Source organism: Dermacentor andersoni, chromosome 5 (genome assembly GCF_023375885.2).
Source record: "Dermacentor andersoni chromosome 5, qqDerAnde1_hic_scaffold, whole genome shotgun sequence".
NCBI lineage: Eukaryota > Metazoa > Arthropoda > Arachnida > Ixodida > Ixodidae > Dermacentor > Dermacentor andersoni.
This window is the reverse complement of record NC_092818.1, coordinates 40643611-40667338: the sequence shown is the minus strand read 5'-3', so window position 1 is coordinate 40667338 and position 23728 is coordinate 40643611.

The following is a 23728-nucleotide window of genomic DNA, read 5'->3' as shown; positions in this document are numbered from 1 at the left end:
AGCAGCAACGTCTTCTCGGAGGCGGGCGAATAATTCCTCTAACGAGCTGTATTTAGCCTCGTCCTTCTTTCTGATAGCACTAAAGAGGTCCCAATCCGTTACACTGAATTTTCTGAGATGCGGTGATGAGACTCTTATCGCGAGGCTGCTGATATAGTGATCACTCCTGAGGTTCTCGTGTAAATTGGTCCATACCGGTTCCTCCGCATTTCTAACCATGGCCAGGTCTGGCGTAGTGTCCCTGAAAACCGAGTTACCAATTCTGGTGGGGTATTTTGGATCGGTGACCAAGGTGAGACCGCAGGCTGCTATCTGTGCCACGAGGGCCTTGCCCTTGGCCGTATCTTTGACGTAACCCCAGTCTTGGTGTTGTGCGTTAAAGTCCCCTGCTATGATAAGCGGATGATCGCCTTCAATTTGACATGCCTTCTGGATGAGAGCGTTAAACATCTCCCTTCTCTCGGCTGGCGAGCTGTACACGTTCAGAATAAAAACGGATTCGTTGAGTTTAGAGTTTTGGATGAGCTAGATCATGATCTGTTCGACTGTTATGTTCGGCCTAACGTCCTGACGTAAATAGACGAGACTCTTTGAGACGAGCGTCGCTATTCCTCTTTTTCCCTCCGCAATGTGCGCTTCTGCATGGTAGTCGCGAAGAGCGATCACATCGGTGAGTGTTTCCTGGAAGAAGATTACTGACGACCTTTCGTTAGCAGAGCTAAGTAGTTGTTGCAAGACGGCCTTCCTTTTGCGGAAGCTGGCGCAATTCCATTGCCAGATAACTAGATTGCTTGACTTAGCCATGTTACTTACGTATGTGGGGCGTACCGAGCACCGCAAGCTGTCTGTCGGATTCTAAAATTTGTAGCCTCGCTGTGTGCTCGTTCAGTTGGAGCTTGATGGGGCTAATTTCGGCAGCTATGTCTGATCTTAGCTGGTCAAGCAGTTGATTGATGCCCGAGGCATTAAGTGTCTCCTCGTCCATGGGCTCCGGGCTCGCTGTGCGTTTAGTGCCTCTGTTGAGATAGGCGGCTGCTGCAGCAGCTTGGCCGCTGATCGCGCGTTCTCTCTGCTGCATTTCCTGCAATAATGACTTAATTTCAGATAGTTCCTTTTTAAGGGACGCGTTTTTGCGCTCGAGTGATTGAATTTTGCCTAGCGTTTGCTCTTGGAGTTGCCCTTGTTGTGCGGGAGCGCGGGCCTCACCTATTTTGGCTGCTTCGTCCACCCAGGTGGGTTGTGAGTTGATCCGGACACGGGATCTGCTCCTGGATCTCAATCTAGAGCGTTCCGCGGTGGCGTTCCTGGGAGCGTTCGTAGTTGGCGTTGTGGCTGGAGCTGGGATTCCTCGACCCCCAGCGTTGATCGTTGCTTTCTTCTTGTTGCCGCGTTTCCTTCCTCTTCTGTGTCGTCTCCTCACGTCATAAGTAATTTGATACCTGTTTTTGCAAGTTCGGCCGCCGGTGAGGTGAGCGTCTCCGCAGAGTGCGCACTTGGGTTGCACACATTCGTGTCCATTTGTGGTTTGCAATGTTGCTCACTTATCACAAACTTTTCCGGTCGGTCTGGGGCAAACGTCGTGCCTGTGACCGACTCGTCCGCATTTCGGCTAGTGTCTATTTGCCTCTTGTAAAGCGTAAAGCGTACCACGTTGGGGCCGCAGCGGACATAGTTGGGCACTTTCACGCCATTGAACAGTATAATCACGGTAGTCGACTCTTTTATGCGCCTGACTCCGAGCACCATCGGGCTTCTGGGTGTGCCAAAAGGGCTTTGCAGTGCAGCTTCGGGCAGATTGGCATCGACGCCTCTGACCACGCCTCTGCAGGTATTACCCGAAAGCGTAATGTAAGCCGTGATAGGGTGCCGTTTATCCGCCAAGATAATCTCCCGGACTTGGGAGTATGCATTGGCGTTCGATTGGGAGGGTGTGCTTATAATAAAGATATGCTGAATTGCATTCGCACACACGATATCCTCCACGGCTGCCACCGGGGGCAGCTTGGCCGCCATTAAAATGGCGCTCGTGACTTTGATCTGACTGCATTTTCGCAGGTCCAGCCCTCCCCCCGGGCGGAAGACAATTCGAAAGTGGGTTTTAGGCAGGTGCGGTAGCCTGAAGGCTACGGCAACCTTTCTTAGCTGGCTGCCTTGTTTGGCGCCAACGCGGGCGCCTTTTTGCTTTGCCTTCCGCGTCTCGTTCTCGACGCAAGTTTTGTCCGCGTTCCGCTTTCTGTGAGCGGTAATCCAGCTGTTGGACTCGGCGTCTTGTTTGGAGATTTGCTCGCCCTCTACCATTGACTTTTAAGGCATGGCGGAATGTTCTAGGACGCTCTTGGGGGTCGGCTAAGCGAGCGGCCGCACCTTCCTGCCTTCCCGCGCTACGGCGGAGCCGATGTCGTGCTAAGCCAAAATAGACTTAACCCTTGGTGTCGGAGAAAGGACCCACAAAAAAGGTTTCAGTGGACCTACCGTGATAGATGCGCTATGCAACTGCTCCTTGTAAGTTCCCGCAGTTGTTCCAGTAGAAATTGTGAGAAAAAACTACATTGGAACAAGTAGGTCAACTTCGGTTGGGGGCGCTGATGCAGACACGTCCACACGTCACGCCGTCACCTAGCGTCCTCCTCTAGCCCCTAGGACCCCACCAACGTAAGCACAAGTAGCCGCAGTTTCTCCAGTCATCATTCCACCGAAGCCTCAATAACCAACGCCGGCCCACATAGCTTCCATGACTAGCAGCGCATTTACCCAACCCAGCTATACGCAGTTGTGTCCTCCTCGTCCAATCTGCTACTACTGCGGCTATCATGGCCACAAGGCACGTTTTTACCCCAAGTGCCAGCAAGACGAGCATTGCGGATCTGACATATACGAACGGCATGACTTTTCGGCCACAGCTACTTTCCAACGTCTAGGGAACCTACATAACCAACGCCGTCCTTATGCTCCACTGCGAGGTCGCTCTCCATCGCCTACTGTAGCATCCGAAACGACTCAGACATACCGTCCTGCGAGACGCCGCTCGCCATCACCCCTTCACCGCTCTACTTCCCCACTTAGACCTGCTTCTCAATTCACCGGCCGGCGTCCGGAAAACTAAATTATGCAGCTTTTGGAGGAAAAGCTACATCGAACGACAAGACAGAAATTCCTCCATCGCGTTTGTCTAATATGGTATTGATTGTAGTTGGAAGTGTACAAGTGGAAGCTTTGATAGACACTGACGCTAGTGTTTCAGTTATTCAGCGTGAATTGTGCTCACGACTCCGGACCCCATATGATGGACCTACACTACTCGCTGCTCAAGGGGCCATCGTTCGACCTACCGCCATATGCACTACTTGTATTTCCATTGATGGACTTCTGCATTACGCACAATTTGCAGGGCTACATTCGTGTGCCCAGCAGCTCATAATGGGATGGGATATTCTTTCTACGGCCTCCGCCTCCATCTGCTGCTGGCAATGCGTTCTCCACATAAGCGACGCAACATATTCACGCACCAATTCACTTGCTTGCTGAAGAAGATACCGCACTGCCTCCTCGCAATCAGAGAATTGTTACTATCACGTCTGACGCCACTGAAAGCGGCGACGAGCTCGTAGTACCATCTGCACGCTGTCTCGCAAGAGGGATTGCCCTTGTATCAGGGCTGGTTCACTTTGATAATGGCTCTGCACTTCCCTACGCTACAGAACCGACACCCGAAAGATTATCACGCCTAGAGGCACTACATTGGCTCGCGCCACTGAATCGGGGTCTGTCTCTCTTTTTGCTCTCCTTCTGCCGCAGCTACTCCTTCTCTTGCAGCTGCCATCACTTCCGACCTGAGACCTTCACAGGGACCACAGTTGCTTGCTTTGCTCCAAAAACGCGAAGCTTCGTTTGAGGCGCCTTCCTCTTCGTCGGGAGACTTCGATTAAGACGCGTCGGATAGACACAGATGGTACATCTATCGTATGCCGTCGATTTCATCGCGTATCGCTAGCCGAGAGGAAAGTCACTGGCGAGAAAGTCACCGAGATGCTCCAACGGAACATAATACGCCGCTGTGCTAACCTTTGGTCATGCCCTGTTGTTTTGGTTCGCAAAAAAGCGGTTCTGTTCGCTTTTGTTTCGACTACCCAGCACTTCAAAAGATCACACGCAAGGATGTATACCCTATGCCGCGAATAGATGATGCCTTGGATTCCCTGCAGGGTGCCGAGTTCTGCGTAACGGCTACCGGCAGATACCTATGCATGAGGACTATAAAGCGAAAGCAGTGTTTTCAACACCAGATGTGCTCTACGAGTTTAATGCCATGCCACTCGGGCTCTGCAATGCGTCCACAATGTTCGAGCGCATCATTGACACCGTTCTTCGTGGCCTGAAGTGGAAGACTTGCTTTTGGTATCTGGACGATATTGTTGTTTTCTCGTGAACCTTCCCTCAGCACCTGAAATGGCTGCACAATGTTCTCACTTGCCTTGCCAACGCTGTACTTCCACTCAACACCAAGAAGTGCCATTTTGCGAGCAAGACCATCAAAGTGTTAGGTCACAATGAGAGCAAAGACGACATTCGTCCTGATGCTCACAAGGTTTCGGGAACTCGCCACTTCCCTCGTAAGTTGTCACTTCCCTCGAATGAATCAGTTGTTCTGCAGCAAGGCATCAGAAGCGCGAAGTGCGGTATGTCCACTTACATCAAGGAAATATTTTACTCTGTCCAACTCGACGAGCTGTTTCGAGATGTGAGTGAACTCATCACTGACTATTCCAGCCTCGTTGCCTTTCAAAACTCAACCGGTATGTCCAAAGAGCAATTATGCGAGCTGCTGACGTGTTGCCGTGGTGCTATCTGAATTTTTTTCGAAAATACTCGTACACTAAGAAGGAGGGTATCTGTATAGGCTCTTGTGTAGCCCCTGTGCTGCGTGAAGTTTTTATGGCTAGCTTTGACCGTCTATTGAAAAGGCTGCGTGGAGCAGCTGCACTATGCCTAGTAAAGGTGTTTAGATACGTAGACAACTTTCCATTCATTTTAAATTTAGACGCACGGATATGTTTAAGTTTGGTGGCTATATCGTTGATAGGAGTGTTTAGCAAGCGTTCTTCATCACTGAAGTTTACGTTTAAGTTGGAGTAGGTCTATCCTAATAAGCTTTTAAAGACCTTCGCTCTCTTTACAACCAAAGAGAGCACATCTGCTGCATTACATGCCGTAAACCAAGAAAGCTGTTATACCCTTCAATTCCTCACATTCGAAAGTGTGTAAAAGGGGAAGCAGAAAATCATGTTTAAGAGGACGCTTTAGCTCGGGCCAAACTCCGACGCGGCCTTTTCAAATGCATGTAGAACGCCAAAATGCTTTTCTGAGATAACACCTCGACAAATTTTAATGAACTTTGCTGCATTTGCGAGATATAGTTAAATTCAAGTGACTGCTGCAAGCGGCATTTCGATTTAGGGTTTGAATTTTATTGAAGGAATTTTCAAAATTTGAAAGTTCGAAAAAAAAATAAAAGTACGAAGTTTACAAATTAATAGCTTTGCGTCAAGAACAAATATCGCGGATCAGTAAACGGCATCCATTAGATCACTCAAAGCGCACGAATTCGATATGTAAATTTTTATATTATGTGAATTTGTTACGTTGCATACAAGGGTTTTGCAAGAGCTGCGTATACACATTACTAACTTTTTTACATTCATGTGTCACATATTCATTTTGGCCGCTATAGATGGACTATGAGGGGCAATTCACAGCATTTTGATATCATTTTTTATTGCTGAGTTATGGAGTTGTAAACTTAATAGTTACGTTTTGTGAAAATTTGTGATCTTTCTCAATTTTTAGTAAACAATTGATGTCCTCAATCAAAAGTTCGATACCAGCAGTTACTAGATCTTAGTTTTTTTTTCAAATCCAACAAACCTCGTCAAGTTCGATGCAGTGGTCACTGAGAATAACGAATTATCATTTTACATGAATTGAGACAGAAGCACCCGAGCTCAACATTCCTCTTAAGGTCGGCTCTTTTGAAGGCCTGCCCACAGAGAATAACGAAAAGATTGGGTCACCAAGTAGAAGTGTCGCACCAGGCTGGTTTCCCGCCACCACTCCTTCTAGCTGTCGCAGAAACGCTCCTTATTCAGCTGCGCAAAGAGATTGCTGTAGACGTTGTAGGTGCCTCGCAGAAGAGGCGGTTATTTGATGTTGTGCCACATGTGCACAAGATTTCATACAACTTAAAGAAAATGGCAGGCAAGTATGGAGTGGATCTTGTTTTCTCCACCGTGCAAATTTCCAGAACTGTGCAAACGCGTAACGGGTAGTCATGAACGTCAGTATTGTACGACAAAGCGCGATTATCAGTACGTTCCATTTTTGATTCCTTTAAGCTGCGGCCGTGTTTACTTGGGACAGACCGGTCAGTTCCTGAACGATTGGCTGTGAGCGCACTTTCGGTACTTGAAAGCGATTCGTGGGTAGCCACCGCTAAGCTGGTCCATTACTACTGTTTCTCTTTGTTATGCCTCTTGCGCAAGTTTTGCGCTGTAATCAGAGTACACATGCTTCTCAGTGAACATATTCATGAAGAGATTATGAACGCACTGTTGAAAGCTTTTGCCGTATCGCTTTGTTCTTGCGCCTTCTCTGTTTGTTGCTTCTATCGGAGTGCCTCTGGCTCATGTGCGTATTCTCCTGCTCTAGTGGCTTTTGTCCTGTCTTTCTTGCCTTACATTGTCCCGTCATTCGCGCTTTACAACGCTCCAATATCCAGTGCTACAAGCAGGCGTAAAAGTGATTCTTTGAAGGGACAAACGCGAGTTAATGACATCTTAGCTGAAATCAAGAGAAAGAAATGAGCATGGGCGGGCGTGTTGTGCGAAGGGAATGGATTGCAAGAGAAGGGAAGCGTAACAGGGGGGCGGCAGAAAGTTAGGTGGACGGATGAGATTAAGAAGCTTGCCGGGACAACATGGCCACAATTAGCACATGACCGGGACAGTTGGAGAACTATGGGAGATGCCTTTGCCCTACAATGGACGTAGCCAGGCTGATGATGATGATGATGAGATATCCCCTCCCGTGTCTACAATGACCCACGTCAACGTGGAATAGGCTTGTTGAAGAGTGGCTTGTTTCGGCACAATGTCGCATAGAGAACCAATTTGGTCCCATGGTTGATTTCGAGCCCTGTTGCCTCAGCACACCTGCCCAGTGCACTAACCTTTCGACCACTGACTGCCCCCTGAGCCAAACAGGCGGGAAAGAGGTTAGATACCTGGCTACATATGTACATAGATGGATAGCCTCTGATACCTAACGCACCAAAAAAATCAGAGGAAACCATTCCACGATGACTGTCGACGGTAATGGGCTTAGCATTGAATCAATACAGCGACACAACGTGCTGCCACCATTAAAAGTAGTTATGTATGGCTACTGTGCTGCAACGAGATTTTTCTTTCTCGCGTCCCTAAAGCACCGGCGCCATCTATCTCCACCGCCGCGAAACCTCCTCGCAGCTTCGAAAACCCATAGCGCGCCAGCGCGTGTGAATGCTGAGAAACACGTCTTGTTGCAACCGGACTTTTCTCTCCCGCTTGCTTCTAAACAATCTGCACCATCTGTTGGCACTGTATGTAGAGTTCGCTCGTGAACTCTAAGACGAGAAGCCTGGCGCACCGATGCTTTCGAACGCTGAGAATTGTTGCCTCGCTTTCCGCGCTCTCAGTGCCATGTATACAGTGACCAAAAAGTGGGCGAGAGGTTTAACGAAGAGCGGCACATACACAGTACAATCATAAAGCAGCTCACTGTATATTTGGCGCGAAAGGCGCTCATTCAAAACTGACGCATGTCGAGTGCATTTGTGGCACAGCCTGTCAAAGCCCCAAGTTGCTACACTTGAGGAATCCTTGTAATGTGGGTTCTATTCCTATCTGTACAGGAGATATTTAAGGGATCTTTTTCGCCGTTTCTGAGTGACACATTCAAAGGTGCACATAGCTAGCTACCTAAGATGGCGTAAATGACGTCCATTGGCTAGCGGCACACACCTATATACCCCGTGACCCAACTTGGGAATAGAGAGGTTCCTTGAAGACCAGCCCCAACTGAGTGGCACATACCCACTGCCTTCAATCGGCGTCAAAGAATTTCTTCGATCAGTGGTGCCTACCCACTCCTGTGTCTGCACTCAACCACGCACGCTTGAAAGAGGTTCGTTGGATAATGACATCTATGTGCACATTACCACATACTCAATGAAGCAAGCGTGTTTCCTTTCGAACCATCTTCCCTCATCACAGCAGCCGCACGCGCTACGTTGTCGGATGCGAACTATAAACTGACACAGGTTGGCGGGAAAACGGTTGGATAGAAACATGGTTGCAAACACACGAATAAAGTTAAGTATACGGCCCCGGCAAGTGCGTGAAGTAACCTTCGAGTTCCAACGCACAATAAAAGGTCCTGTAATATGTATTCGCTGCTCGATGGCATGAAACCCCTGCCATGCAGGGACATCGCCGTGTCGCAACGTGGGCATTAAGAATAGGGTGCTTCGATATTGGCGCGTGTCTCCGTATGATATTGCGGAACTCTAATTCAGAAGCACTAGGCAATTATCCCGGTTCCATACAGGTCTCAGCTTTCTCTAAACGGTGTGGCACGGTGGTGTTTCACTGCGACTCACCTTAACACCAGCGTTCATCGTGAAATGTACTCTACCGAAAAAAACAGCTTTCTTCATACTTGGACTATTAGAACCAACTTATCGATGATTCATGGACAAAGTTCAATGTCAGAACTTTGGTGTGAATTATGGCGTGAACCAATAACTGCGTATGCAAGGGTACCACAACGTCATAAACACATTTTACGACCAGCGCATACGTTCACTCCCTGCCTTGCGAGAAGTATAAATCCTTCGCCAATGTAGAATTGAGCAAGAGTAATGGTGGGAAACATAGTAAGTTTATCAGAGAGGTCAAGTGCGTGTGAATCAAATGCAGCCTTTTTATAAGGATGCTTATGAATGTGTTTGAAAGTGTTATAAAAAATATGGGGTTTTACGTGCCAAAACCACTTTCTGAATATGAGGCACGCCGTAGTGGAGGACTCCGGAAATTTCGACCACCTGGGGTTCTTTAACCTGCACCTAAATCTAAGTACACGGGTGTTTTCACATTTCGCCCCCATCGAAACGCGGCCGCCGTGGCCGGGACTCGATCCCGCGACGATGCGCTCAGTAGCCCAACGCCATAGCCCCTGGCAACCAGGGCGGGTAAAGTGTTATATTTGAGCTAAGCTTGACATGTGCAATTCGGATGTGTGAACATTTGAAAAACATGTAGCCTAGCTTCAGGCAACTGAAATTCCACCTGCAACTACTAGGGAGAAACAATTTCGCTTGAAATTGGGTTGTGTTCCTACACGACCGCCACGATTCTGCTATATATTTCAGCTGTCTCGTAACTCCTCTTGATGGCTTCATGGAATTCTGCATTTTTCTTTCAGAACAAATGGTGCAGCGATACACTAGCTGTAAGGCCATCGCTATCACACCTTGGCGCTTACCTAGCACATATCTGATTTTTGGCTACATACTAAAGGAAATTAGTTGTGTTCATTGATGGATGCATCATCCAAAGGAACTCCGAGCCCATCGGCTAGCGCACATGCAACTGAAGGGAACGATCACCTGGTGGTCATAAGTCACTAATCTTAAATGACAACTAATGCTAACTAGCAATGACACCCACCTCGGAAGCACCGCGCCATAAAATTGTTAAACTTGCCCTACCAGAATCCAGACAACTTGGAGGAACAAAGCGCCGCAATACATGACAAGGGCATTTAGAAACAGACGAGGCTAACGAAATTGCCTTTCCATACACTATAAGACGTGCATGAAATTGCTTTAGCAGTTTGGACGCCCATCTTCCAGCGAACACTGAAAATGACTAAAGTCTTTTCTAAATATTATAATAAATACAGTCCTGTTTTCCTATGTGTCCACCCAAATAACCAATAGCAACTAGAGGTCTGTTTTTGTCTGCGCAAAAAAAAATAAATTATCAAAAAGGTTTGTCCCCTTCACATTAAGTGCCTCCCGGGTCACAACTGCAAAAACCACCTGGAAGTAGCAGGCAGGTAAGCTAGCCACGGCAGAAGGAAAGAATGAGAAAAAAAAAGACTAGAATGGAGCCTGAGGACAAGTACAAAAACTTCGAAAGCCAACCTCCTGTTACGTATTGCAATTCGAAAATTTTGTGAAATGAAAAAAATAGCACGCTGAATCTCGAAAACCCGCATCAGTATGTCACTTGGTTCGTGGCATAGGTTTGAATGCCAATGGCTGCCTCTTTCTCCAGCCAGCGGAAATTCCTTTTTCTTCGCAACTTCAATTTGAGTTTACGGGTGCTCGGAGGGGTTGCCACTTCAGTCGCAAACTTTCAAAATGGAAAGAAAAAGAAGCATTATTTTTGCCGCAAACGTTCTTCATCAAAACGTACGTCTAGATAGGAAAAAAATGGAGCTTCATAAAAAGAAGCAGTTTCTGACTTAGCTTCATACCCTAATCTATATTATCGATACTTTTCAAGCCTTTGTGTTGGCCTAGAGTGATAAATTTACTTGTGAAAGGTGTGCTGCAGAACTCGCAATATTGACGCCAAATTGTGCGCCACTTCCTCTTTGAGTCACACAGTTGTCCAGAGGATGTGGTAATTCTTCCGCTGGCTACTTATGCATTAAGAAAGTCGCCGTCTTACTTTCGAAGTCGTCGAAGATTCCAATGATCTTCATGATTCTACTGAAGGCCACGTTTGGATAAAAAGCGGTACGTAGTTTCTCTGCTTTTGACGTGGCTAGGTATCCCCACAAGTCTCCACCAATAAGATAATTAATCTTCTCGCCGTCACATAAGGGGAGAAGAAAGTAAGATCCAAATGCGATAACCATCGCCCACCGTCCTGCAAGGACAAACAAACAAAAAACGAACAGATCATTATGGGTGTATAGAAATTGCAGTAGAGGTATATGTTCCTGCTTTGCAGTCCTAAAACCTGTATTCTTACCTGCGGCCGTTAGCCTGCAATATTATCGATGCAATTCCGCAGTGCAAAATTCGTATTCCCATTTTCGTTGCAAGGATGTCTAGGTAAACATAAATGCAACGAAGTTGCTATATTTTCTCTTGATATCTGTAGCTGGGCGTGAAGGCATTGCTACATGCGGTCTAGGTTTTCTGTTTAATGAATTTGCATGTGCAGCGCACTTCACACTTTTCATGTCTTCAAAACTAAGCTCTCTTTTTGAGACATGTACGTTTTAGCTTACTGATATTTAGCATCATTTCTTGGGTTTATGCTGCTTGTGTGTCCGATCTATGTGAACTGCTATACTCATTATACCATTATGCACTGCGCCATGTTCTCAATTCCCCTCTCCTGTTTTCGCAATAGCAGTATTCGCAAAATGTGTTCTGTGTGCCAGTTGTTATTGTCAATCGTTATGAATTATTTCAACGTCCTCCTATATTTAACGCCTACATGGGCACAAAAATATAAAACTACATAATCAAAAAAATATTTTAGAATGTTTTACACAGACAGAAACAAAGAAAGACAATGAATGGCCAGCCGAACACAGGAAAACTTAGGTCTTATTTTGCTGTTGCAGTAATTGCATGATCCCTCCAAGCAAGTTTTTGCTGCCGCCGTCAGTGTGACGTTCTATAAGTGCGATGCGATACCGGCCCTCGTGCCCAATGATGTGGGTGCGGGGCAGAGGCTACAACGGTATGCCGGGAAGGCAGGGGCTCTATTGCGCGCCGCGCTCGTGCGCGTAATATGCTTGAAGTATCCTGACCAAGCGCGTTCTTGGTCGCATTACAGACGAAAACAGGGTGCTTAGAGAGGCCTTGCTTCCTGAGCAGCCTGAAACAGCTTAAGTCCTTCGATTAAAGTCACGTTTGCTTCACGGCAAACACTGTGCAGCGACATAGCAAACAGATGGGTTTTTGCCTCCCTCGAGCTTTGCCCTGTCTTTCCGTGAGGGCGCAAAGACTTGTTGAAAGACAACCCTTGTGCTTACAAAGTGATCTGTGGTTTTAGAGGCTCATTTTCTGTATAAGGATGAATGTGCAGGTAAATTTCTTTGTTAAAGGTTGCCCATTGAGACATAAAAAAAAGTCACTTTCCATCAAACATTCTGGCTGCATGGACCATCACATGCTTTGGACGACGGGACATGTTGCGCTTCGTGTTACGGTTTTATTTTTATTTTTTGTCTGTCTACGTTTTTCTACCACGAACATTTTTTCGTCGGAGAAACACAACGCGGTGATGGCGTGTCGAAGCAAAGCGTCACGGGAGCTTTCAGCATCTTTGCAGTCGTATCTCCCGCATTTTCTCTGTGCGCGCGCTACACGTCTGCACGTTGAAGCTCTTCATACTGAAGACATTGACATATTCATCACATAGATATCTGACCAATTTTCAGGTCTTCGCTAAGTGGGCGTGTGCTTCGCATTTCACATTCGGCGTAAGATAATGAGCCAGTGGCACAATGCTTACGAATACCTAGACAAGCTCGTTGGAGTTTCGGCAGGCTCTTTTATCTCGGCCTGTTTTTCAAAGTGCGCAAGTACGGGTAGTGACTGCAGGTGTTGTTGAATGTGTTCGAATGCTTGAATATTTGGCGTTTCGCACTTACACTTGAAGTCTGATTTCTTGAGATGACTGAATGGCAAAAGCATTGACAAACACCTATAATAGGCACGGAGGCGAATGATCTTGGCAATGTGTTCTTGTAGGTGGAGTGCGGGAATTTTATTATCACAGCTGTCTTCTGCGAGTCGAGAGGTATTTCGGGCGTGCTAATGTCGCGGCTAGAAAAAGTCATCGAAGATTCCGACACACGCTATTGCGAATTTTGAGCGAAGCTCACTGAATGTTCTCATTTCGGGATATATTCGCAGGCACGGACAATCTGTCACGTGCAGCACATTGCGAAGTGAGGCGCGACTCTCTTGTTGATCAGGTGGTCACGAGAGCAGCGCGTGCTTGACTCGTGGACGCAATTCACAGTGTGTTTTTATATATGGTATTGGTGGTGTCATCGGTGAATACATAAACATAGACAACGCGCGCTCATCTGGCACCACAACGCGCGATAATCTGCTACCATCTAGCAGCCATAGTCGCCTTAGAGGCCGTCTTGCGCGGCACTACGCTTTTCTTCTCACGCTTTCGCCATACCCTCCTCATCCGCTTTTTGCTTCATGATTCCGCTGCACACTCCTCCTCCGCTCTCCTCCTCGCGCTCTCTTCGCTATCACCATCTTTCGTCCACCACTACGTTCTACGTTCGTTCTTTCATCCATCGCTGTGCTTGTCCACTCGGTTACGCGGAAGGATGGTGATGCTCGCCGCAAAAATGAGCGCCTAGTTGCTGTGTTCTACGAAGTTGCAGTTTCGAAGCGTCGATTGCAATCGCAAATAAGTAGACAGCTATAGGAGGTAGACACAGCAGTCTTATTGGCTGTATAAACTTGCAAGCATTCGCATACTAACTAAATTAACAAGCATAATGCCAACGAGCACAGGCAAACTTGAGCCAATCACACTCGACGACCGTGGGCACTCGTCAAAACCTCGTATTTGGAAGCGCGGCAGCAACAGCGAGCGAAGGGACCTTCTGGCTGTCTATCACCTCAACGCAAACTAACCGCCGGGAGCGTAGCACGCGCAAAGGTATGAGCCGCTGGCGCAAGTACCTAGACACCCTACACTCTGCCCCCAAGGCAGATTGCTTTCTAGATAGAGCGCGCGGCCACGCAATATGCTGTTGCTGGTGGAGTGCCACCTCGCTCGCCTCTCCTGGTGTCATGCACGTGGTGGGCGCTGCGCCTCAACAAGGCTGCAGCAGCATCATCTGCGCTGTATGCCCCAATGCTGGTCTCCCTGATGCATGACACGTAAAGACAACTAGAGGGCCTGCACAGGACAGCCATAAGAAATTTCCTAAGAATTCCACTGGACTCCAAGGTCGCCGCAACCCTGGCTGAAGCTGGTGAATTGCCGCTCTCATTGCTCATGCAGTATCAGGGACTCGTACACAAAGCCAGGCTGCGCTGCGCACCAGAAGGCCAAACTCTCCTAGCCCCTACCCGGAGCCTGTGGGCTTCAGGCATGGCCAGATTGCACCGCCTCTGTGAGGCGACAATTCCCCAACTACTTATAGCAGTGACCCTTCCTCCTCCCATCACTGGCTTGCGGACGTGCACCCCTCCCTCACGGGCATAGCAAGACAGCGAACACGAGCCCCGGTCCTGCAGTACGCGGCAGCCTGGAAGCTCCAGGAGCAGTTGGAAGGACACCTCGTGGTGTTCACGGATGGTTCGCTCCTCGCGAACTGGTCAGCCGCAATGACACGCACAGTTAGAACCCTCGCCAGTCACAGGCAGCGCCGGCTTCATTTTGCAGCGAGCTCCACTGCAGCTGAGCTGACGGGGCTACATCAAGTTGTCGACCTGCTGCTGAAGATCCTCCCCAGCAGGCTATGGGGCTAGCGTGCGAGTATAAGCTAGCACTCAAAGTCTTGGTCAACGCACGGTGATCAGGGCCCACAGGGCTGCTGCTGCTTGCCAAGCAAATGGCTCTAGCTACAATAGAATGACTATCTCTCCACTGGCTGCCCTTACCTGTCGGGAGAGCCGGTGATGAGGAAGTGGGCACCTACGCCAAAGCTGCCTGCAAGGATGGTCTTCGGGTTACCATAGCTGTAGCGCCCTCGGACTACATCAGACATCGGCTAAGGTGCCTGCGCAGCTCCCTCCACCCAGAACCCCTAATGGCTAGTGGTAAGACTCCGAAGCCGCTTCCAGAAAACAGCCTGTCCAGAACAGACCATTCCACGATCCTGTGCTCAGGAACTGGCTGTACATGGACTGCGGTACAGTGCCTTCTCTGTGCCTGTCCACCCTTGACACAGGCTCTCTCGAAAGGAATCACCACTTAGAGACGCTAGTCTTCCAACAGCCACAACGGCTTGCTGTTCTAAGTGCGTCCGCAACTCCATAAGCTGCGAATTCTGCCGGAGTTTGTAGATTCAACTGGGATCGCCACCATGTACCCGCTAAAGAACTCGCCTCTTTGTTGACAACTGCCACCTGTCGCGCATTGCGTAGTCTATTTCCCCCATCCTCCTTTTTCGCCTTCCACTTTCACTTCACACTCTCTTACCTGACGACGGTTCGCCATACGCCCTTAGGAGTTGCAGAATCAAACAGCAATCCTGCCTTGTGCGCGCAGGATTGAGCCGCGATTGTCGGCTGCCCTCGTCCGTTCTTCCTCACTCATGCAGCATACGACGCGCAGTGACGGTGTTGTCACCCTTGGACCATGCTGAATATTCCGGCGACGGCCATAGCGACGGCAAAAAATTCACCAACAATTAAGATACGCCCCAATGCGACATTTGAGCGCAGATCTATAGGTACATTCATTACACGACATTTTCGCTGGTGCGGACAATATGTATTGTGCGCCATGTTCGAAACACAGTGAAGTGAGGCGCGACTGCCTCACTAACAAGACGGTCACGGGAGGCAGCGCGTGGGTGGCGTGTAGGCGCCATTCACAGCTACCGCCGCAGACAGACTGCCGCCTATGCAGGACTTTGTGTGCATATAATATATTGTCACGTGGTAGTCACGGTAAAGAACATGATAGCAATACTGTGAAATAGGAAAATAACTTTTATTGAGCGAACCTGTGCCCACAAAAACAGTCTACACTTAAAGCAAAACGATAGCGGCGACCTCAGTGGGCGACCGTCGAAATCTCATCTACTGCTCAAGCGAGTCGGCTTTTATACACGAGCCATCTAACGTTCCAAAGTAATCGCTGTTGCCCGCGTGTCTTCCAGAATGTTCTACACCATTCACGTCGCACATACGTGGAATCAGATTACACAAAGTTCAGTGACAAGAGACAGCGGATCGAACAATTCATAACGTTCCACAAAGTTCCGATACATGCAGCAGCGCCCCACGCTGAGCGATAACATTTGTTAGACGATTCAAAGTGCTCAACCGAAAAAGATAAGTAAACGTGCCATTGCCCCGTCGTCCCGACGCTAAGTCGTCCCAACATCGTAGCGTCTTCCGGACGCTACAAACATTAGAGGAGAGCGGAACACAAAAGGATACTTATCAAAGACACAAAATTCAAAGTAACACTGTCCAAGAAAGAAAAAAAGAAAGTCCAAAGGTCAGCTACGCTAAGTCCTAAAGTTCATTAGCGCTGCTAGAACGGCTAAAGTCGCACAACCAGGACTATTTCAGGTAGCGAAATGGCGTCTGGTACGACTTGACAGTCGAGTGGGCCAATGCGTCGGATGATATTGCAGGGTCCAAAATAGCAGCGTAAAAACTTCTTGCTAAGTCCTCGTCGGCGCATTTGGGTCCAAACCCAAACACGGTTACCGGGCCGTCCTGTACTCGACGTAGCGTCGTGGAAGGTTGTAATGTCGGCTATCGGTCCTCTGCTTGTTCTCGATTCACAGGCGGGCAAGCTGTCGGTCTTCTTCGGCATGCTTGAGATAGGTGGCGCCGCCAAGATTCTCTTCATCGGGGCAGCATGGCGTCGAGAGTCGTCGTCGGGTTTGTGCAGTAAAGCAGCTTAAACGGCAGGGTTTGTGTTGTTTCTTGCATCGCCGTATTGTAAGCGAAGGTTATGTACGGCAGGATGTCATCCGAACTCTTGTGTTCGACGTCCACGTACATTGCTAGCATGTCGGCGAGGGCCTTATTAAGGCACTCCGTAAGACCATTCGTCTGCGGGTGGTAGGCAGTTATCCTCGTCTGGCTTGTCTGGCAGTATTCCAGAATGCCTTGGGTGAGCTCTGCTGTAAAAGCCGTTCCTCTGTTGGTGATGAAGACTTCTGGGGCGCCATGACGCAGCAGGATGTTTTCGATGAAGAATTCCGCCACATCGGCTGCACTGCCTTTCGGCACAGCTTTCGTTTCACCGGAGCAGATGAGGTAGTCCGTCGCCACGACGATCCACTTATTTCCGGTTGTTGACGTCGGAAAGTGTCGCAACAAGTCCCTCCCAATCTGCGGAAATGGCTGCAAAGGAAGCTTAATCGTCTGTAGTAATCCCGCTGGCCTTGTCGGCGGTGTCTTGCGTCGCTGACAGTCTCGGCATGTCCTGACATAATGGGTGACGTCGGCGGTCAGGCGCCTCGTTAGCGTCAAGGAGACTCGGAGATGCTCGGCAGTAGGATCGTCATGCAGGGCGTGGAGTACTTCTGGACGTATCCCTCAGGGAACAACAAGAATGTAGTTGGCATGGACTGGTGAAAAGTTCTTCTTTAAGAGTGGGTTGTTGTGTAGCGAGAACGAAGAAAATCCTCGTTTAAATGTCCTATGGACTACGTCGATGTTCTCTTCCAAATACTCGACGAGGCTTTTTAGCTCCAGGTCTGCTCGTCGTTGTTAAGCGAATTCTTCCACTCTCATAATTCCAAGGAATCCGTCGTCATCCTCATCATCATGTGGCGGCGGGTCAATGGGGGCACGTGATAGGCAATCTGCATGAGTGTGTTTTCGTCCGGTCTTGTAGATTACAGTAATGCATATTCTTGCACTCTGAGGCTCCACAGTGCCAGCCATCCTGAAGGGTCCTTTAATTTCGCTAGCGAATACAATGCGATATGGTCGCTGACAACTTTGAATGTACTTTAGCAGGAAAGAAGTTTGGGCGTGTTGGTAGTTCCAATCGTAAACTCGTATACATAGCGCAAGAACGACCCAAGGACGAAGCAGGAACACGGGACCAGCGCTCGTCCCGTGTTCCTGATTTGTCCTTGTGTCCTTCTTGCGCTATGTATCCCAGTTTACGACTTTGAATGGTTTGACATATAGTTAAGGGCCAAATTTTTCTGTAGCCCAAATGATGGCGAGGCGTTCCATTTTGGTCGTAGGATAATTGCATTCCGCTTTTGACAGCGACCGGCTAGCGTAAGCTATCACTAGTTCAAGTCCATCTCTCCTCTGAACTAGGACGGCACCGAGGTCTAGGCTACTGCGTCAGTGTGGATTTCTGTATCGGCATCCTCGTCGAAGTGCGCAAGTACCGATGGCGACTGCATGCGTCGCTTGTGTTCTTGAAATGCGTCGGCCAGAGGTGTTTCCTGCTGGAACTAGACATCACATATACTTAGACTTGTCAGTGGCTCAACAATGCGTGAAAAGTCCGACAAAGTGCCTGTAGTAGACACTCATGCCAAGGAATCTACGCACTGCCTTGTGGACGGCTTGTGGGTAACTTTGCGATGGCAGCCGTCTTGTGCAGATGGGAGCGGCCTCCAGCCGGGGGTCGGGGCGGACTTCTTTGCTGATGACGTGCCCCAGGAACAGCAACTCATCGTAAGCGAAACGGCCCTTTTCCGGCTTCAGAGTGAGCCCTGATGATTTGATGGTCTCTAGAATAGGCACCGACTACGGCGGGTCTCCGGTGCTCGAGCCTCCTCGGGGCTTTTCCGGGCGATGCCCCCTCCCCCTCCGAAGCCCCTCCCCCTGCCCCCCCGCCACACACACACGATCACGCACACCTAAAGTGCCATTACGATCGAGAGATTTTCAACCCAGAAAATTTAAGGTATCTTTTGAATTTCCTCCACCTGCTCACTTGAAATTTTACTGGGGCTAATATCTTACTCGTCATCGCTGGCGCGGACGTGCACGGCTTTTAATACATGCTTTCGTTTTATTTCTGCTAATTCTTACAATAGGAGGACACGGACGTTACAAGCACTAACGGCTGCTGCCTCATCCGTATTTTCTCACTTCAACATTTTTTTCAATTTTCGCTGTAGACATCATGCACATACACAGTATATTTAAATCTACACGTACACAGGACGATGTTTATTATACCTTGGAATGAGATGGAGGTAGGATATGAAAAATTATTTCTAAAGGTATGGGTGCCTACGCCTAGAGAATGAGTATGTTGCTGTATGTTCAGCACGCTTCAAATTGCTTTGTGTGCTTTTTGGACCACGAAAGAAACCTATAGACTTAGTTACCTCATCGGAAGAGTCTTTTATGAACGACGTGTGCAGTGCATGTAAATATTGCGTGTCTCAGTATTGCTTCTCTTTCCAGTAAGCAATGGTAACGACTAAAAAAAGGCCATTTCTAATAATTACCAACATTTATTAGGCATGGAAACATCGTCATTTGCATGCAAAGTTATAAATATGTTCAGGGTGTCCCAATTAATTATAATGCACCAAGATTTTAAAAAATTACCGACGATTACGTTACTTCCTAATGCGAAATTTGAGCGCAGCAAATAAGCTGTTTCACCTTTTCGATAGATTGAGGCAAAGAAATCGAGCAACACATGTATGCGCTATCACAGAATTTTTTTTTATTTTTCACACGTATTCCTTTAACAAAGACTCCACTAACAGTTCTTGACAGTCATGAAGGAAGCTTTGTGGTCGGAGAAATAGACTGATATATGTTCGACTTGGTACACCAATGCTTGATTCTCAAAGACGAGATCTATACAAGTGCCTCGCGAGGTTGTCACAGCCGTGGGACGCGTTACGAGCGAGAGGAACGGGATGTTCTCCCGCATAAGTGTTAGGAAATTGCTGTTTGTCTTTATGTCAACATTAAAGTCCCCCACTACTAACATCGGTGTGGATCGATGGACGGTTAATGGGAGTTGCAGGAAGTGCACGACGTCTTTCGTGAGTGCGGTAGGGGCGAAGTAGGCAGCTACAACCAGCAAGATAATTTCGCAGTGGCGAACGGCAGCGGCAATTTCGGCTCGGGCGGTGCACATATACAGATCCGCCGCCACCGATCTGGCTCTCTGATTGCCACCGCACAGGGCGAACGGCAGCGGCAATTTCGGCTCGGGCGGTGCACATATACACATCCGCCGCCACCGATCTGGCTCTCTGATTGCCACCGCACAGGGGTTGCATTGGAGGAGGAGCGAAGAAAGGAATTAAGTTCGAGCCGGCGCTTTGACAACCGGAGACTCGCAGGAAGAGGGGGGAGGGGGGCGGCGTGTACACCCAGCGGCAAACGATGGGGGCAGAAGCGCGCGCAGCAAGCGGACAACATGATAAAGGGAGGAGGGAAGAGATAGCAGCGACTGACTGATGCCACTGACGCCGATAGTGAGTCAACCCCAGCTGCGGAGTTGGTTTCAGGGACAACGCCGCCGATGCCGACACAAACAATATGATACCCTCGCTTCCGCAGCGCTAAGAACCAGGTCTAGCCGTAGGAAGGTGGTCACGTATTCGTCGACGTGCCGGGGCCTACGTGAAATAACCGGCGCGTCGGCAACTGAAGAGCACCCTATCCGCCACACAAGAACAGGGGGGGGGGGGACCCTTTCCTCCTCTTTCTGCATGGCGGCGACGGTGTTCTATGCAGTCACGTTATCTTGACTCTCTAGCGGCGTCAGCGGCATCCAGCGGTATCAGTCGGTCGCTGCTAGCGCTGGGGGGATGAAAGGGGGGCGGAGCTGGTTACGAGGCTGACGACAACGCCGACGACGACGCGAAACCCAGGAACGGACGCCAAAGAGCTGCGCTCTAAAAAGAGCAGTGCGTCACTCGAAGAAAACGTAGCGCATAGTGTTTACAGTGCAGTGCAGTAGCTGCCAGTAAAATTTCGTTACTTAGATTTAATTAGGTGATTGTAATTAATCATCTTACTCGAGACGCAAACACGAGACGTAGTATCCTAATTATCAAAGCGGCGATGAAGCATCTGAGGGCAACACCAAGGGATATCTAACTACGGTATTTTCAGCGACGTACTAATAGTGTAGTTTTTTTTTTCGCGAAAAATGAAAAATACCACGTGACTGTGCTCCCACCCACATCATAAAGCAGTGTCCTCGAACAGGCTTCCTCTGAGTTATCCAGAATGAAATAAAGGAAATAAAGGAAAACATCGTGATCGAGCTTGTTCCTTATCAGCTGCTCCCCGGCCGAAGTAACACGCCGCATTTGGCATTAGTTGAAAACAAGTTGTGATAGCTGTTGTCTTAGCGCAGTTGAAGTGCATGGGTATTTTTTTTCCGCAAATAGTATTACCACAAAAGTGAGTTGACAACGTCAATGGAAAAGCTTAAAGGTCGTCGCAGTCACCATCTCTATCTCTAATGAGTAAAACGTAGACATGGTTCTTGCAAATCGCAAGAAGAGGAAGGCCGCACATATACATATCGGACATCGAAGTGTGGCGGTTGACCAAACGCATCGACTATCATCAGAAATTGTGAAAACCTGAGACAAGCCAGCAGCTTCAAGAAACAGCGGCGGAGAACTGTATTTGAGTCCTACATTACGCACGGATGTTCTAGCATTTATGGCTTCAAACCTTCATGATACAGTGCGGGACGTGGCTTCCCAGTAAAAACCCACAAAGAGGGAATTTCTTTTAGGACGATCGTAGAAGATCGCGGAACATGGCAAGGATGCGTCGCTGACTACCTTCAGGCATGTTTGAGCACCTTAACTTTCGACGACCCGTTCTTGATCCGCAACTCCGACGAAGAGATTGCAACACTAAAGAGTAGCCCACCAACTTCGTGCTTTTCAATAGACGTGAAGGACCTGTTCTACAGTGTCCCGAGGCCGCTAATGGTACAAGCTATAGAAGAAGCCATCGACATGTTCGGCTACACCAAATTTCAGGACGTGTCCAAGTGTAGTATTACTAGTTTTGTGAACTTGCTAAAACTGTATCTACAGGGTGCGTTTACCGAATATGGTGATAGTGTGTATGAGCAGAAGGACGGTATCGCTATTGGTTACTCTATAGCTACCGTGCTTTCCGACTTATTTTATAGTGTGGGAGACAGAAAACTTGCCGTCTTGTTTGAAGAAACAAACATAACCACCTGTTTTAGATATGTTGATGATTATTTGGTGTGCATGGAACAAAACTAAAGCGAACCAGTTAGCGTAGACACTTTTATCAGCATGATCAAGAAAGCGCATGAAGGTCTAGAATTCACGTACGACACTCCTAACGAATTCGATTGCAGTACCTTGACATAAACATTACACTCAGCGGTTCGCACATGTGCTGTTGCTACAAAACTAGAGGAGAGAAAGAAATCCTGACGTATAACTCTTGTCACTCTAAAATCCTAAAAAGAGGAATCGCCAAGGCTCGCATCAGTCAAGCAGTCAAAAAATCAAGCCGCCATGCTGTGGGGGAGAACACTTATTAGCATGTAAGCCGGTCAAGAAACAGTGGGTGCCCGAACAGTATGGTGCTGCAAATCCGTGAAACCATGTTGCCCGAAATCAGAGCCAACAGGAAAAGTAAAAAACACCGTAAAAAGAAAAATTCAAAGGACGCCTTATTTTGCCTTACATGCATGGGTTGTCGCAGAATAAAAAAGACAGCCCAACGCCATGATGTTCAAGTACTGTTCGCTCCGCAAAAACTAAAGGCATGTGCAAGAGGGTGAACGCAGGATCCAAAGAAGGCAATCGAAGTGTTACTTTCTGTCAGACTAAGCACGTGAAAAGGTGCGTGGAATGCGCTAGTTCAAGGTTTACCTAATCCCACTATAGTGCGGGAAAGTGGACGTTCGGCAAACTGGACACTGTCTAAATTTTAGGTTACGGGAGCACAAATACACGTGCCAGCTACTGCCAGCACCTAGCAATTTGGCTGCGCACTGCAAACAATGCAAATGCTCTCCGCTACTAGAAAGCACCGCAGTCATTGGCACATCAAAAACAAACATGGAGGGAGAAATATGGGAGGCACTTGCGATAGCAAAAGAAAAAGAAATGTGCGTAAGCACTCCGTCCATCGCGCTCATCGAAGCTGAGGTCGAGTTTGCCAGGGCGAACGGGTGCAAGTGAACGATGTATTTCCGGCCCATAGTATCATCACATGTCACCTTGTCGTAGCTTTTTATATCTCCCCCTCCCGCGCCTTATCTCCTTGTATATAAGCGCGTTATTTAACAGTAATAAACAGTTGGTAGTTTGCGCTACGTGCGTCCGCGCCCTCTCTTTCACGTTCGTCAATGTAAGACTAAACGCAATAAAATCATGGACGTCCACCAACTAGCCCCGTTCATTGCTTTACCAATTTCCAAGTCATCAGTTTGGAGGATTCTAAACGACGACCTTTCAGGCGTACATTAACCAACACCAACGCTTGGAAGATAGGGACCTTGCGGAATCGTCTAGAGTGATCGAATTGGGTCTCACAAAAGCCGATGCGTCACTGGACGTTTATGGCATTATCACATATGCACAGAGGAATCCAATTTTCGCACAAACGCCTAGGGAAATTTGCATAAATCACACCATTGGAGGGACTCAAATCCGCACTGGGTAAAGTGCAATCGGCACTAGTACCAGTGGTCATTCAATGTGTGGTTCGGTATTTACGCCGATGGTATAATCGGTCCCGTCTTCTTCGATCACGCACTGACTGCACAGCATTACATGAAAGAAATCCTTGAAGGAGTGGTGGATGAGTTTCTCTGTGAAGTCCCGCTGTCATGTCTTCCACTACTCTGGTACCACCAAGAAGGAGCACCAGCACAAAGCAGGAGCCAAGCATGAAGCTAGTTGATGCGCCTTTTTATGCGCAATAGATTGCAAGGCACGGGCCTGTAAATTGCCGGATAGGTCACTTGACCTC